The 13617-nt window shown below is 36.3% G+C and overlaps 1 protein-coding gene across 1 annotated transcript in view; it reads right to left on the bottom strand.

The window, feature by feature from the left end:
• Positions 1-13617, bottom strand: part of ko (Stork-head domain-containing protein knockout) — a 712534-nt gene that overhangs the window by 591099 nt on the left and 107818 nt on the right. The window contains 1 exon segment of the mRNA XM_067789313.1: positions 5052-5073. The gene's annotated coding sequence lies outside the window, so the exon portion shown is untranslated.

Below are 13617 nucleotides of genomic sequence, written 5' to 3'. Positions count from 1 at the left end.
ATATCAAAATCATCAGTATCGAAAGAAAATTTGATTAAGCCATGTCCGTCCGTCCGTCCGTCCGTCCGTCCGTTAGCACGATAACTTGAGCAAATTTTGAGATATCAACACCAAATTTGGTTAACTAGCTTATCTGGACCCAGAATATATTGGTATTGAAAATGAGTGAAATCGGATGAGAACCACACCCACTTTTAATATATATAACATTTTGGAAAACACAAAAAACCTGATAATTTAGTAAATAATACACCAATAATGTTGAAGTTTGACATGTGGACTGATATTGAGACTTTTGATACAAATTTTAAAATTTTAAAATGGGCGTGGCACCGCCCACTTGTGATAAAATCAATTTTACAAATATTATTAATCATAAATCAAAAATCGTTAAACCTATCGTAACAAAATTCGGCACAGAGGTTGCATTTACTATAAGGAAAAATTAACGAATTCGGATAAGGACCACGCCCACTTTTATATAAAAGATTTTTAAAAGGGTCGTGGACGAATAAAATAAGCTATATCTTTCTAAAAAAGAGCTTTATATCAATGGTATTTCATTTCCCAAGTGGATTTTTAACAATAAATAGGAAAAACTTCAAATTTAACAAGTAAGGAAGGCTAAATTCGGGTGTAACCGAACATTACATACTCAGCTGAGAGCTTTGGAGACAAAATAAGGGAAAATTGTCATGTCCAAAAATGAACCTAGGGTAACCCTGGGATGCGTTTGTAAGACATGGGTATCATATGGAAGGTGTTAATGATTATTTTAAAAGGGAGTGGGCCTTAGTTCTATAGGTGGACGTCTTTTCGGGATATAGCCATAAAAGTGGACCAGGAGTGACTAGAATGCGTTTGTACGATATGGGTATCAAATTAAAGGTATTAATGAGGGTTTTAAAAGGGAGTGGCCCTTGGTTGTATATGTGAAGGCGTTTTCGAGATATCGACCAAAATGTGGACCAGGGTGACCCAGAACATTTTCTGTCGGGTACGGCTAATTTATTTATATATGTAAAACCACGAACAGTATTCCTGCCAAGATTCCAAAGGCTTTTGATTTCGCCCTGCACAACTTTCTCATTTTCTTCTACTTAATATGGTAGGTGTCACACCCATTTTACAAAGTTTTTTCTAAAGTTACATTTTGCGTCAATAAACCAATCCAATTACCATGTTTCATCCTTTTTTCATATTTGGTATAGAATTATGGCATTTTTTTAATTTTTCGTAATTTTCGATATCGAAAAAGTGGGCGTGGTCATAGTCGGATTTCGGCCATTTTTTATACCAAGATAAAATGAGTTCAGATAAATACGTGAACTAAGTTTAGTAAAGATATATCGGTTTTTGCTTAAGTTATCGTTTTAACGGCCGAGCGGAAGGACAGCCGGTCGACCGTGTATAAAAACTGGGCGTGGTTTCAACCGATTTCGCCCATTTTCAGAGAAAACAGTTATAGTCATAGAATCTATGCCCCTACCAAATTTCACAAGTATTAGTAAAATGTTGTTCGACTTATGGTATTAAAAGTATTCTAGACAAATTAAATAAAAAGGGGCGGAGCCACGCCCATTTTGAAATTTTCTTTTATTTTTGCATTTTGTTGCACAATATCATTACTGGAGTTGAATGTTGACATAAAATTTGATTTAAAAAATTTTTTTTTTTAAAAGTGGGCGTGTTCGTAATCCGATTTTGCTAGTTTTTATGTGTTACACATATAGTAATAGGAGTAACGTTCCTGCCAAATTTCATCATGATATCTTCAACGACTACCAAATTACAGCTTGCGAAACTTTTAAATTACCTTCTTTTAAAAGTGGGCGGTGCCACGCCTATTTTCCAAAATTTTACTGACTTGCAATTCTGCGCTGGCGTCCACCGTGGTGTGATGGTAGCGTGCTCCGCCTACCACACCGTATGCCCTGGGTTCGCGACTTACATTTATTTTTTATTTTTTTATTCTGCGTCATAAGGTCAACCATCCTACCAAGTTTCATCGCTCTATCCGCCTTTGGTAATGAATTATCGCACTTTTTCGGTTATAAGTCCGATTTCGTTTATTTTTAATAGCGATCTGGTATGAGTACCCAGGAACGTACGTACCAAATTTCATCAAGATATCTCGAAACATACTCAAGTTATCGTGTTAACGGACAGACGGACGGACATGGCTAAATGAATTTATTTTTTCACCCAGACCATTTTGATATATAGAAGTATATATCTATCTCGATTAGTTTATGCCGTTACGGATTACCGTTATGCGAACAAAATTAATCTACTGTGAGCTTTGCTCAGCTGAGTATAGAAAAATTGGCGTGGCATCGCCCCTTTTATGACTAAGCAATTTTCTAAGTTCGAAGAAAAATTAACATATCGTAATGAAATTGTGTACACACATTTTCCTTATAGCAGAAAATTTTTCTAGTAAAAATGGACGGGATCGAATAAAGACCACGGCAAATTAGATATAAAACAAGTTTAAAATGGTCGTAGAATAATAAGCTATAACTTAGCAAGAAATGGTTTTGAATCAATGATATTTCACTTATAAAGTTTTATTGTAAGAGGAAATGGGGAGACATTTTTTTTTAAACGGGCGGTGCCACGTGTTATGTAGAAAAGTAATTTTTCTGAAATGCAATGTACAATTCAAGCGCACGCTGAGTATGTAATGTTCGGTTACACCCGAACTTAGCCTTCCTTACTTGTTTTGTTTTTAATATTTCTTAAAATGAGCTACACAGATTTCAACCTGACTAATCCCTGAAAATGTTCCCAAAAGGGACTAAAGGGGATCAATTGTATACAAAATAGATCACTCGGAAACCAATCTCTTTAGGGACTAATCGCACGATTTTTTGCAGGGTTCCTTTGGTTATGTATGCGTGAGTGTGTGTGTAAAAACTCAAGTGTCACACTTTTTCGAATGTAAAATTACAAACTGCTTTTCAGACTTTTAATTTTCTGTCTCTTTGCACGCAATCTTTCTGCAGCGTACACTGAGGATGACTCGTCGCTTCACATTGCATGTTGCAGTAATGAATCAATTTAATAGCGTGAGTTTGTTTGCTAAACCTAAAGTATTTACAACTGCAATGAAATATTTTTAGTTTGGAACGATTACAATACTGGGCTCAAATTAACACCGAAAGCCTAATTTTATTCATTTAAAAATCAATGAGTTATTCCAAAATTATACCAAAAACTATCTCAAAATTATCCTGAAACAGTGCCGAAATTATTATGCAGTTTTTTTCGAAATGATACATAATTGGTCTTGAAATGATAAAATAGTTTCGAAATGATCCAGAAATTTCATTGAACTAGTTGTGGCTATAATGAGCCAATTGAGAGAAGTATACGTCTATGTAACATACATAAACGACGATTTTTATAGATTTTAAGGTAACCATATCCACCTTGAAAAACTGGAGGTATTATGTAATATTCCTAAAATGGTTTCAAAATAGACCGAAATGAGTACGAATTAATTTCGAAATGATACAGAACTTGCCCAAAAGAACCCCGTAAACGTTCTTCAATCGATGCATATGACATAAGAAGATTTAAGAATATTTTATAGTTGAAGAAATATCGCTTATAAAGAGGTGAACAGGGCCAAGAAGGCCCCGAGGAACACCCGAGAGAACATCAAGTATATTTTGAGCAAATATTTTTGAAAATTGCTCTTTGAATTGTACCAAAGAGTTTAGTTAAGATCCAAGGAGTGAAACAAGATTTAAAGCCAACCGATTCGAGTTTACAGGCAAGTGATTAGTGGCATACTTTGTTAAACGCTTTACTGAAATCAATGTATATAAATAAGGTCGATGTGATGATTGTTTTTAAAACCATTCGAGAAGCGAGTTGTAATTCAAGCAAATTAGTTATGGTCGATTACTACAAAAGTGTTGCAGAGAACTATCGATCTATGTGGAAATCGAAAATGTTAGGTGATTAGTAACGATTGCTTCGAATAACTTAGCGATAGCGGGGATCTTTACTATACCACTTAGCTCCATTTATACTTAAAAGGACCGACCGGTTGTATCTGTTCCAACAATTGATTAATGGGACATAAAAATGGGTCTGTTCCACCAATTTAATCAAAAGATTTTATATAGTGAGGGACTGATTTGAGTTCAAAAAAAAAAAAAACAAAAAAACGCAGACAAATGGCGCTATATCAACTAAGCTGGTGTGCCTTATCATTTCGCTATACTTATTTGTGGGTCTATCCATTATCCTTTATGTAAAGTTTTCGTTAATCGATCCAAACTTAAGCCCAGTTTTGCGGTAGCAGTTTAAGTGAACTAAAGTTTGACCCTGCCACTTTGGCGCATTCAACTGAGATAATTTTATGTAAATGATCATAGCAGCAGAGTTAGATGGGGATTAACTTTAACTACAGTTTCAATTCGCGCTAAAGAATTTGGCCTTAGCCTCAAACATAGCGAGGTTAATTTTTGGTTTAAGTCAGGTCTTAACATTTTGAAGCTTATTTATTCCCAGCTGTACCCAAAATATCTAAAATTTGTATTAAAAATCCCCAAAATATGAGACTTGAAGACTAGTCAAAGTATACTATCTTTACAGAGTAGTTGCCACAAATCTTCTACCCACACACAATTACTAACTTATTAAGACGCAGTCATACAAAATAACCTGAACACATATGTATCTACTTATTATCACTTGATTTTTTTGTGAGCGAAAATACGTCTCGTAGCTTCCGACATTTCCAAATTACTTGATTTCTTGTGAATTATGTGTGAATTGAACGAAAAGAAACCCTAGAAGTAATAAATAATAATGAAGCGCTCAAAAGGTTACTGAACTAAATTTTTGTCTTCTCTTTTTCTTTGTGGCTAAAGCCATGAAGACAATGCAACTTGTTGGCAAGTGACCTTTAAGCTTATATAGTTATGTATGTATATAAAAAGCTTAATTACGATTTAAAAAAGTTATAGTTAATCAAAATTCTTAGAGATATTTTTTTTTTGGTTTAATGAATTCATTTTAAAATTTTTACTTACCTCTAGTTTTATGGCCAATTTTCTGGAAAGAAGAAAAAATTTAATTGAATATATAAAGTTAATTAAAAATGTTGCATAATAACATTTCCCTACGCGGTTAGAAGTTTCAAATAAAATTTTAAACCATGCTTCGGTTTAACCAAACTTTTAAACGTATTGGCGCTTTAATTTCAATAGTTGAAAATACTCCAGACTTTCGAAGAACAATTAAGTTTTAATTAAATTTCAAACTCAACAAGTAAAGCAAAAGCTGTCAGTAAAACAAATTTAAACAAGTAAGGAAGTATAAGCACTGGTAAATGAGGACAAAACGAAGTACCTGCTGTCATCGCGCAAAGAGTCAGCTCATACGCGCCTTGGCAACGACGATACGGTTGGCAGCCATAATTTCGAAATAGTAAAATACTTCGTTTATTTGGGAACCAGCATCAACACTAGCAACAACATCAGCACTGAAATCCTGCGAAGAATCAATCTTGCCAATAAATGCTACTTTGGACTAGGTAGGCAATTGAAAAGTGAAGTCCTTTCTCGGCGAACGAAAGTCATACTCTACAAGTCACTTATCGTACCCGTTCTGCTATATGGGGCAGAAGCATGGACCATGACAACAGCAGATGAAGCGGCTTTGGGAGTGTTCGAGAGAAAAGTTCTTCGAAAGATTTATGGACCTCTACGCGTTGGCGAGGGCGAGTACCGAAGAAGATTTAATGATGAGCTGTACGAGCTATACGCAGACATCAACATAGTCCAGCAATTAAAACGTTGGAAGGACCAGGTGGAAAACGATTTAAACTCCCTTGGTGTGACCAATTGGCGCCGGTTGGCGGAGCGAAGGAGCGACTGGCGCGCCTTGTTGGACGGTCATAACCGTTTAGACGGTTAAGCGCCAATTAAGTAAGTAAGGAAGTATAAGTTCGTGATAAACCGAACATTATGCATTATTCCTTGCCTTCTGTTATCGTTCGAATCACTGAAGTTTCTTCTACTAAATGTGGGTGGTGTCATGCCCATTTTAAAAACTGAACTTAATTTTGCTACGTTTTGGTTTAAAAATAATTTTTATACTAAATTTCGTTAGGATTGGTCAACTTTTGTTCGATTTATAGCGTTAATACTATCATTGAGAGATAACTTTAAATAGGCAAGGGTCCACGGTCTTTTTCCAAAATTTTTTAGCGGTCGTACTTTGCTACACTGTACCACTACTAAAGTGAAATATCCGCGTAATTTACTGTGAAATCACCACCGGAAGGACACTCACCGTCTGTCAGCTTTTGTCTGCCCAAGAGAGGTGTCCGCTCAAGGGAGTGGGTAGCTAATTTGGCGACTCAGACACCTGCCTGCATCTGCGTTTTTTGTTCACTAACTTCTATTGGAAATGAGAGATAAAGGGAAGATCGCTATTGTATAGAAACATTTTTTGGTAATGTTATATCTATCGGAGGCAGTCAAATTTTAGCATAAAAACTCCAAAGTTAATTACTTATGGAATTTCAACTTGTTTTCAATTGTTTTATTTGGCGACTTGCATCTTTTTGGCATTAAGTTCCGTAAAATGCATTGATTTATGTTTAATATTAATTGTTTATGACAGCGTAATGTGGTAATTTAAACAGGCGCTTTTCCCGCCAACATGTCCGCCTTCATCACTTGTTCACCGAGCCGCTGTAGCATGAAAAATGCTAATCACTTTATTGCAAATGTCGCATTGTGTTTCACCAACAGCTGGCCATTACAAATATGGGTATGAGGAAATGTGACCACATAGGCTTTGTTTAGCATAATTTCCTTTTTTACAATTTGTCATAGAAAACTCATATGTGAAAATTGTTATACCCAAGTGCGACTACACTAAAATTAAGCCGATTAAAACTTGGCATCTGGGAAAAATTGTTGGTCAGGTTAGTTAAGATTAATTTTCGTGGGAACGTCTTTAGTGTATGCTCACTTTATAGGCAAAAACCATAATTTCACTTATTTATGTTTTAATTGTAAAATTTAATTGTAGAATTATGTTCAACAATGTTTCATTATGTCTTACTATGCTATGTTTTATTATGTTATAATTTTAAATAGAATTTGTATTTGATGATTGGAATGTGATATATTTCCCTGCAGGATAAGGAGCTAATTACGATTCTACACAACCAGTAGTCATTTTTAATATATGAGATTTATAAAGAAATATAATTTTTAAAAGCATTATAAACTTTTTGTATTTTTTAATGAATATGAGTTAAAAAAGTACTTTACTCATCAGCCCATTGATATTTGGAAACCAGTTTCCCCAAAGTAGTTCCAAATAATTCAAATTTGCAAATGATGTAAAATTTCTCAAGTTTACGACTCTACATTTTTTATAACTCCAATTTCGATGAAACTTTTTAGTACTATTGGACCTCAGCTAATTTACCAAAATGCAGTAAGTAACAAATATATCAAGATACAGCGGCTTTAAAATATTGTATTTCTCTTGAATGTTATCGTTTATTTTTTTTTATTATTATTTTTTTTTTTTTTTTAATTTTATATTAAGTCGCTTTCATATTTGTCCCCTTATTTCCATACGAATTTTTGACCCACGGAAAAGTCTTTTTCGGTAACTTCCCGTTGAGCTAGATACTTGATACTTAGAACATAGTTCAGATCTGAGAGACATTACAATGCAAGTGAAAAAAATATCCGCTAGGTGGCGCACGGATCGAGATATACAGAAAATTTGTTTTAAGGTGGAAATTTTGCGATCGACTGTTAACTAACTTCTCGGTGATCAAGAGACTTGAAACTTTGCACATAGTTTGCTAGTCGATGGCCCCACAATTCGTGGAAAACAAAATGCCGCCAGGGTGCAGACGAATTGAGATAAACGAAAATCCCTGAAAATCCCTAAAAAAATGCAGGGAATCTTGCAATCGATCTTTGAGTGTCTTCCCGGTGACCTGGAGATATGAAACTTGAGCCGTAAATCATAACCCGGAGACAATGCAATATTATATCAAAAAAATTCCGCAAAGTGGCGCATGGATCGAGATATTAGGAAAATTAATTTCATTTTGGGAATTTTCAATCCATTTTTAACTAACTTCCCGGTTACCTAGAGACTTGTAACTTAGCATATAGTTAGAGGCCTGGTGACAGCACAACTTATAGAAAACAAAGTTCAGCTAGGTGGCGTGCTAGTCAAGATTACTGCAAATCCTTTAAAAACGGGAGGAATCCTGCGATCGATTTTCGAGCAACTTCTCTATGAGCTAGAGACATGAAACTTGGGCCGTAAGTCAGAACCCGGTGACAATGCAATATTATATCAAAAAATTCCGCTAGGTGGCGCATGGATCGAGATATTGAGAAAACTAATTTTCAATTGGGAATCTTGCAATCGATTTTTAACTAACTTCCTGGATACCTAGAGACTTGAAACCTGAAATATAGTTTAAAACTCGGTGACAGTGCAATGTTTGATCAAAACATTTGAGCTACGTAACGCACAAGTCGAACTATTTAGAAGATTAAGCCATACCTTCATGGCTACCTCTTGAGTGTTGCAGGCATTGAAGAATTCCACCTCGTTGAAGGCCCAACTCAATACACGTCCTTGCATACTTTTAGGTGTACGCGACTTTCACCACGATTCTTTTAGACTTTCAGGCATATGCGAATTTCACCACGATTTTCAGCTGTGCAAGTTAAGTAGGTGACAAACGGTGTGGAATTCTCTTGTTATGATACGCGGTGGAATTCTGTTGTTTTCGCCAATGTTGTCAGCGAAAATTCCACTAATTCTCTTAAATCTTGCTATTTTGAACAAATAAATAAAGATAAGAGTTTTCTCTTAGGAATTACTTAAAGTTGCAATTGCCTTTTTCTAGGCAGTACTAAAAATTTAAAATAAAAAGATGATAAAAAATTTTAAGTTCTGCCTTTATATAAATGGACCAAAAAATAGAAGGCAATTTTTCCTTTTATACAGACATAGTCGTTTTGTATTTTGACTAAAAAACTTTAACAATAGCTCTTGTAAAAGAATTTTGGGATTTAAAATTATATAATTATAAAAATTCTTGCTGGATATGAAAGCCAAGTAATATCGAAACACTTTTCGAGTTACAAATGACGCAGTTTATAAGTCCTACGCTGAAAATGGAAATTCCAGGCGAGCTGTGCTAGTTCTCTGCCTCCGGTGTCGGCTGGCAGGCTGCAAAGACAGAGGTCGCGGTGTGCGTTAAAATCGTCAAGAATAACACTGGTTTTACCTCTAAGTGACGCACTGATATCAGGGCGATAGCCTCTTAGACAGCAGGGGACAGGAGGAATATAGATATTTATTTTTGATAAGTTAACATCACCTGAGCCGACCAGTTATGCCTTGACTTTTTAGGACTTTGTCCCTACGGCTGATGTTGGGTTAATATGGACTCTTTTGCGCGGTAGGATGGGCGATGAAAGCGAGGCCATCTACTTTTGCCCCTCACGCGATCTTTTCTATTGATGTTGTACCCATCACAATTTCGGAGATTCTGTCCGGCTGTTAGAGTAGTCTATTGAATTTCGGCTATACGGATATTATTTTGATTCATGTAATCGGTTATCTCCGCGATCTTTCCAGTTAACCTGTTGCAATTTAATTGTAGAATTCTGAAGTGCAATTGTCAGTATGTGTGTAATAGATGGGATAGATGAGACACGTCTTGATGGATTTAGGTTTTGTCGTTCGTGTTGTCCGACTACTGCTGGTGTGTCTAGTGTTGACGAATTTGTAATTGAATATACCTGTCAGATAGTTGCCACTGCAGTGCCCAGAACAACTGCGAAGATTTCAGCTGCCAAGCTGGATTGGAAAAGCAGGGGCGAGACGGGGCAGAGGATGGTGCAGGGTACTGCTTCTATCCATGCTTTGTAGTTTGCAGTGATGGATTGGAGTAGCCTTGTGAGCTGTAGGCGCCGTTCGACGCGAGCAACTGCAGATTGATGATATGGCCTGCTGGCCAGCGTGCTGCTAAAAAGTGGCGGAGATTCGCTTAATCGTAAGCCATGGAAAGTTCTTGGACGCAAACAACAGGGAGCTACAAAAGCTTTATAAAAATTTGAGAGTCGATGGATTTTTGGAATTTAGATCAGAATCATCCTTTGCACGAGACACACTGGTAGTAGTATGACCTTCTTAATAGATTTTTTTCTGGCAAATGTAGGTGGACCACTTCCTAGGACAGGATTTGGGTTCAATACGTACCCGGAATATTAGGGTATGGATATCTCTAGCTGCAAAGATTTGCTCTGAGGATGGAAGTTTGTGGAGGGACCCAACAATTTAAATGAGTTTACCCAAAAATAGCGCCACTATCGGTCGGAGAAAAAATTTTCCGAGTTGCTCCGATGCATAGAATCCGCTGTCGTGGAAAGGATGCTAATATTTCTTTTTACGGGATTTAATAAGATTAAGAACTTTTAGGGGGAGTCAAACTTTGGCGTGTATGTAGAAATATATGTTGATACGAATCATTGATATAATAAAAGTTTTGAATGCAGATTTCACACAATCAATCAAAACCAGAGCAACACGCAAAAAGTTTTTTTTTAATTTTTTTTGCTTTGTTAACAATGCATGAGTCATGCTGAACAATGGTAGCAACAAGCTACAAATCGTGCTCGAATAAGAAAATAAAATATCGATGTAAGAATGCAAAAAAAATTTAAACTTGATTCACATGGATTTCCAGGAAGTGACGTTTCCCCCAGTTGCCCCTTCACACAGACAGCAGGCATGTTCATACAAAAACAATTGGCATACGAATGCGAACTGTGGCAGGCCTGATTCCATGTGTGTATTGGACGACATACAAATAAATAGCTACATCTACTGGTTTGTAGCTAGCCACAAGTTTTATACCAGTCCAACCAAAAGATCAGAGTCAGTGAAACTGGTATTTAAGGTTTCTGTTTAAGCTCAATGTATTATTATTTTGTTTTTGCATAGCAGCTCCTCTCTAACTCCTCCACGTTCTTGACACATCTATGCCACAACTTCTTAGTTGCTCTTTCTATAGATATTTCCTTTAGTACAATTTCTTTTCCATACACTCAGAAAAAAATAACTACCTATAAATTTTTTTCTAAATTGTGGAAAATTTCAATCAATTATTTAAAAACTTTAAAAGTATCATATTCATACGGCCCCGACAGAATCCCGACACACTTTCTTAAAAAATGTGCTGCAAACATCTATCAGCCGCTAACAGATTTATTTAATTTATCTTTAATTTATGGCGGTTTCCCAACAATATGGAAGGAATCTTTTCTTATTCCGCTTCATAAAAATGGAAGCAGGTCTTCAATAGAAAACTACCGGGGCATAGCAAAGTTATCCGCTATTCCAAAGTTATTTGAGGCTATTGTTATCTACCACCTAACATTCTCTATTTCCCCCATAATTGCAAGCTCGCAGCATGGGTTCTGTAAGGGCAAATCACCTATCACCAATTTACTAGAATTTACCACCCACGTTTCTAATGGATTTAGAAAAGGCCTTCACACTGATGTAATTTACACCGATTTCAGTAAAGCTTTCGACAAAGTATCACACCCATTACTTATTCATAAGCTCAGTCAACTCGGTTTTCAACCCCGTCTTATATGTTGGATTTCTTCGTATCTTGGTTATCGTACGCAAAAAGTTATCTTTAAAAATACATTTTCTGGGGTCATCAATGTTTCTTCTGGTGTTCCTCAGTGCAGCCGTCTTGGTCCGATTCTGTTCTTGTTGTTCATAAACGATATATCTGGTACAATTAAATACTCAAAAATCTTGATGTACGCAGACGATGTAAAACTTTTCAAATCATGTGCCTCGGTTGAGGAACATTCCTTGCTTCAAATGGATTTAAATCACTTGGTTACCTGGTGCAATGTAAATTATATGTCGCTCAATCTCAAAAAATGTAAATTCATGTGTTTTTCTCGGAGAGTTTCGCCACCAGCTTCATATACAATTAACAACTATGGTCTAGAAACTGTAAATAATTTTATTGACTTGGTAGTCATGATGGATTCCAAACTTAGTTTCAATCTTCATATTAATGCTACAGTGAATAAAGGCAAAGGTGTTTTTGCATTTGTTAAACGGTGGTCAAAAGAATTTAACGACCCTTACATAACTAAAGCACTTTTTAAAACATTAGTTAGGCCAATATTAGAATACGGCTCGATAATTTGGAATCCGCGTTATCAAGTCCATGCAGACAGTCTCGAATCAATACAAAAACAATTTTTACTATTTGCCTTAAGAAATTTCCAATGGGACTTTTTAACTAATCTTCCACCTTATACTAATCGATTAAAGCTTATCAATCTTCCAACTCTTGCTAGTCGAAGTGAAATGCTTGGTGTAATATTTATGACAAAACTTTTAAATGGATCAATTTCGAGCCCATTCCTTCTGAATGAAGTGAACTCTTGCGTTCCCTCTCGGACATCGAGACACTTCAAACCTCTTCTGCTGAAACAATGTAGAACGAATTTCGAACAAAATGAACCTTTTCGGCGTTTATGCCAAGATTATAACTCTCACTCAAACACATTTGATAGCTCGGACTCCCTTTTTTCTATAAAAAAGATTGTTCTCACCTCTCTAAATTAATGTATAATACGTTTGCTTCTATTCTCTTTAAGTATTACGCTTGGCTCATGAAATTTCTTCTGTAGCTGAGCAGTCTCAGATCGTGACGCTTGACAAACCGCTGCCCATCAAAGACTCGGCAAAATAAAAAAAATAAAAAGTTATTATATATATATATAAATCGATCGCGTGAACAGGATTAGCCTGGTTTCATTGGGCCACTTGAGGGCAGCGCGCTGCCACAACGTCCATTAAAAAATATTAAAAAAAATAAAAAAAAGGCGGTTGTATACAAGATAATGGCAGAGCGAATTCAATCCAACTCGCCGAGCAGAACAATGTCAAGTCGAAAGAAAATGAACTCTGATTTCGATTAACTGACATCTTGTTGCACCAAGACGTTGCTGGAAGCAAGGCGAATTTAGCACCAGGTGCTATTATTATTATTACTCGGCCTGGAAGTACTGGGGCCTTTGTGCAGATCTATTGACCATGACCTTTCAGCCTAATTATGTATGTGGAGATTTTTGATGTATCTAAGCACCTCTTCAGGCTCTTCACTCCATATCTCATAGGGACTAAGAGTCACACCACCTAGATGGGAGAGTCTCTGCCTAGCCAGATCGACGCATTCACAGAGAATGTGCACCGGCGTTTCATCCTCCAGCTCACAGTAACCACAAATTTGAGTATCGGATAGATTTAACTTATTTAGGTGATATCGTAGACCACAGTGTCCCTTATAATACCCAGTGAGGGTTATTAGGTCCACCCTACTCAGATTAATGAATTTGGCTGATACTTTCGTTGCGGGAAGTATAAACAGTTTGGCCTGTCTTTGCCCTGAGCAGTCAATCCAGTGACGTCTGAATTGTTTAGTTTCCCAGTTACTTATGGTTTCCCTGGTGTGTGCTTTTGTAAGTCCGCAAAAGGCTCAAGACCATAGAATGC

Source organism: Eurosta solidaginis, chromosome 5 (genome assembly GCF_040869045.1).
Source record: "Eurosta solidaginis isolate ZX-2024a chromosome 5, ASM4086904v1, whole genome shotgun sequence".
Lineage (NCBI taxonomy): Eukaryota > Metazoa > Arthropoda > Insecta > Diptera > Tephritidae > Eurosta > Eurosta solidaginis.
Note: the sequence above shows the minus strand (reverse complement) of the source record. Positions and strands in the feature narration are given on the sequence as shown.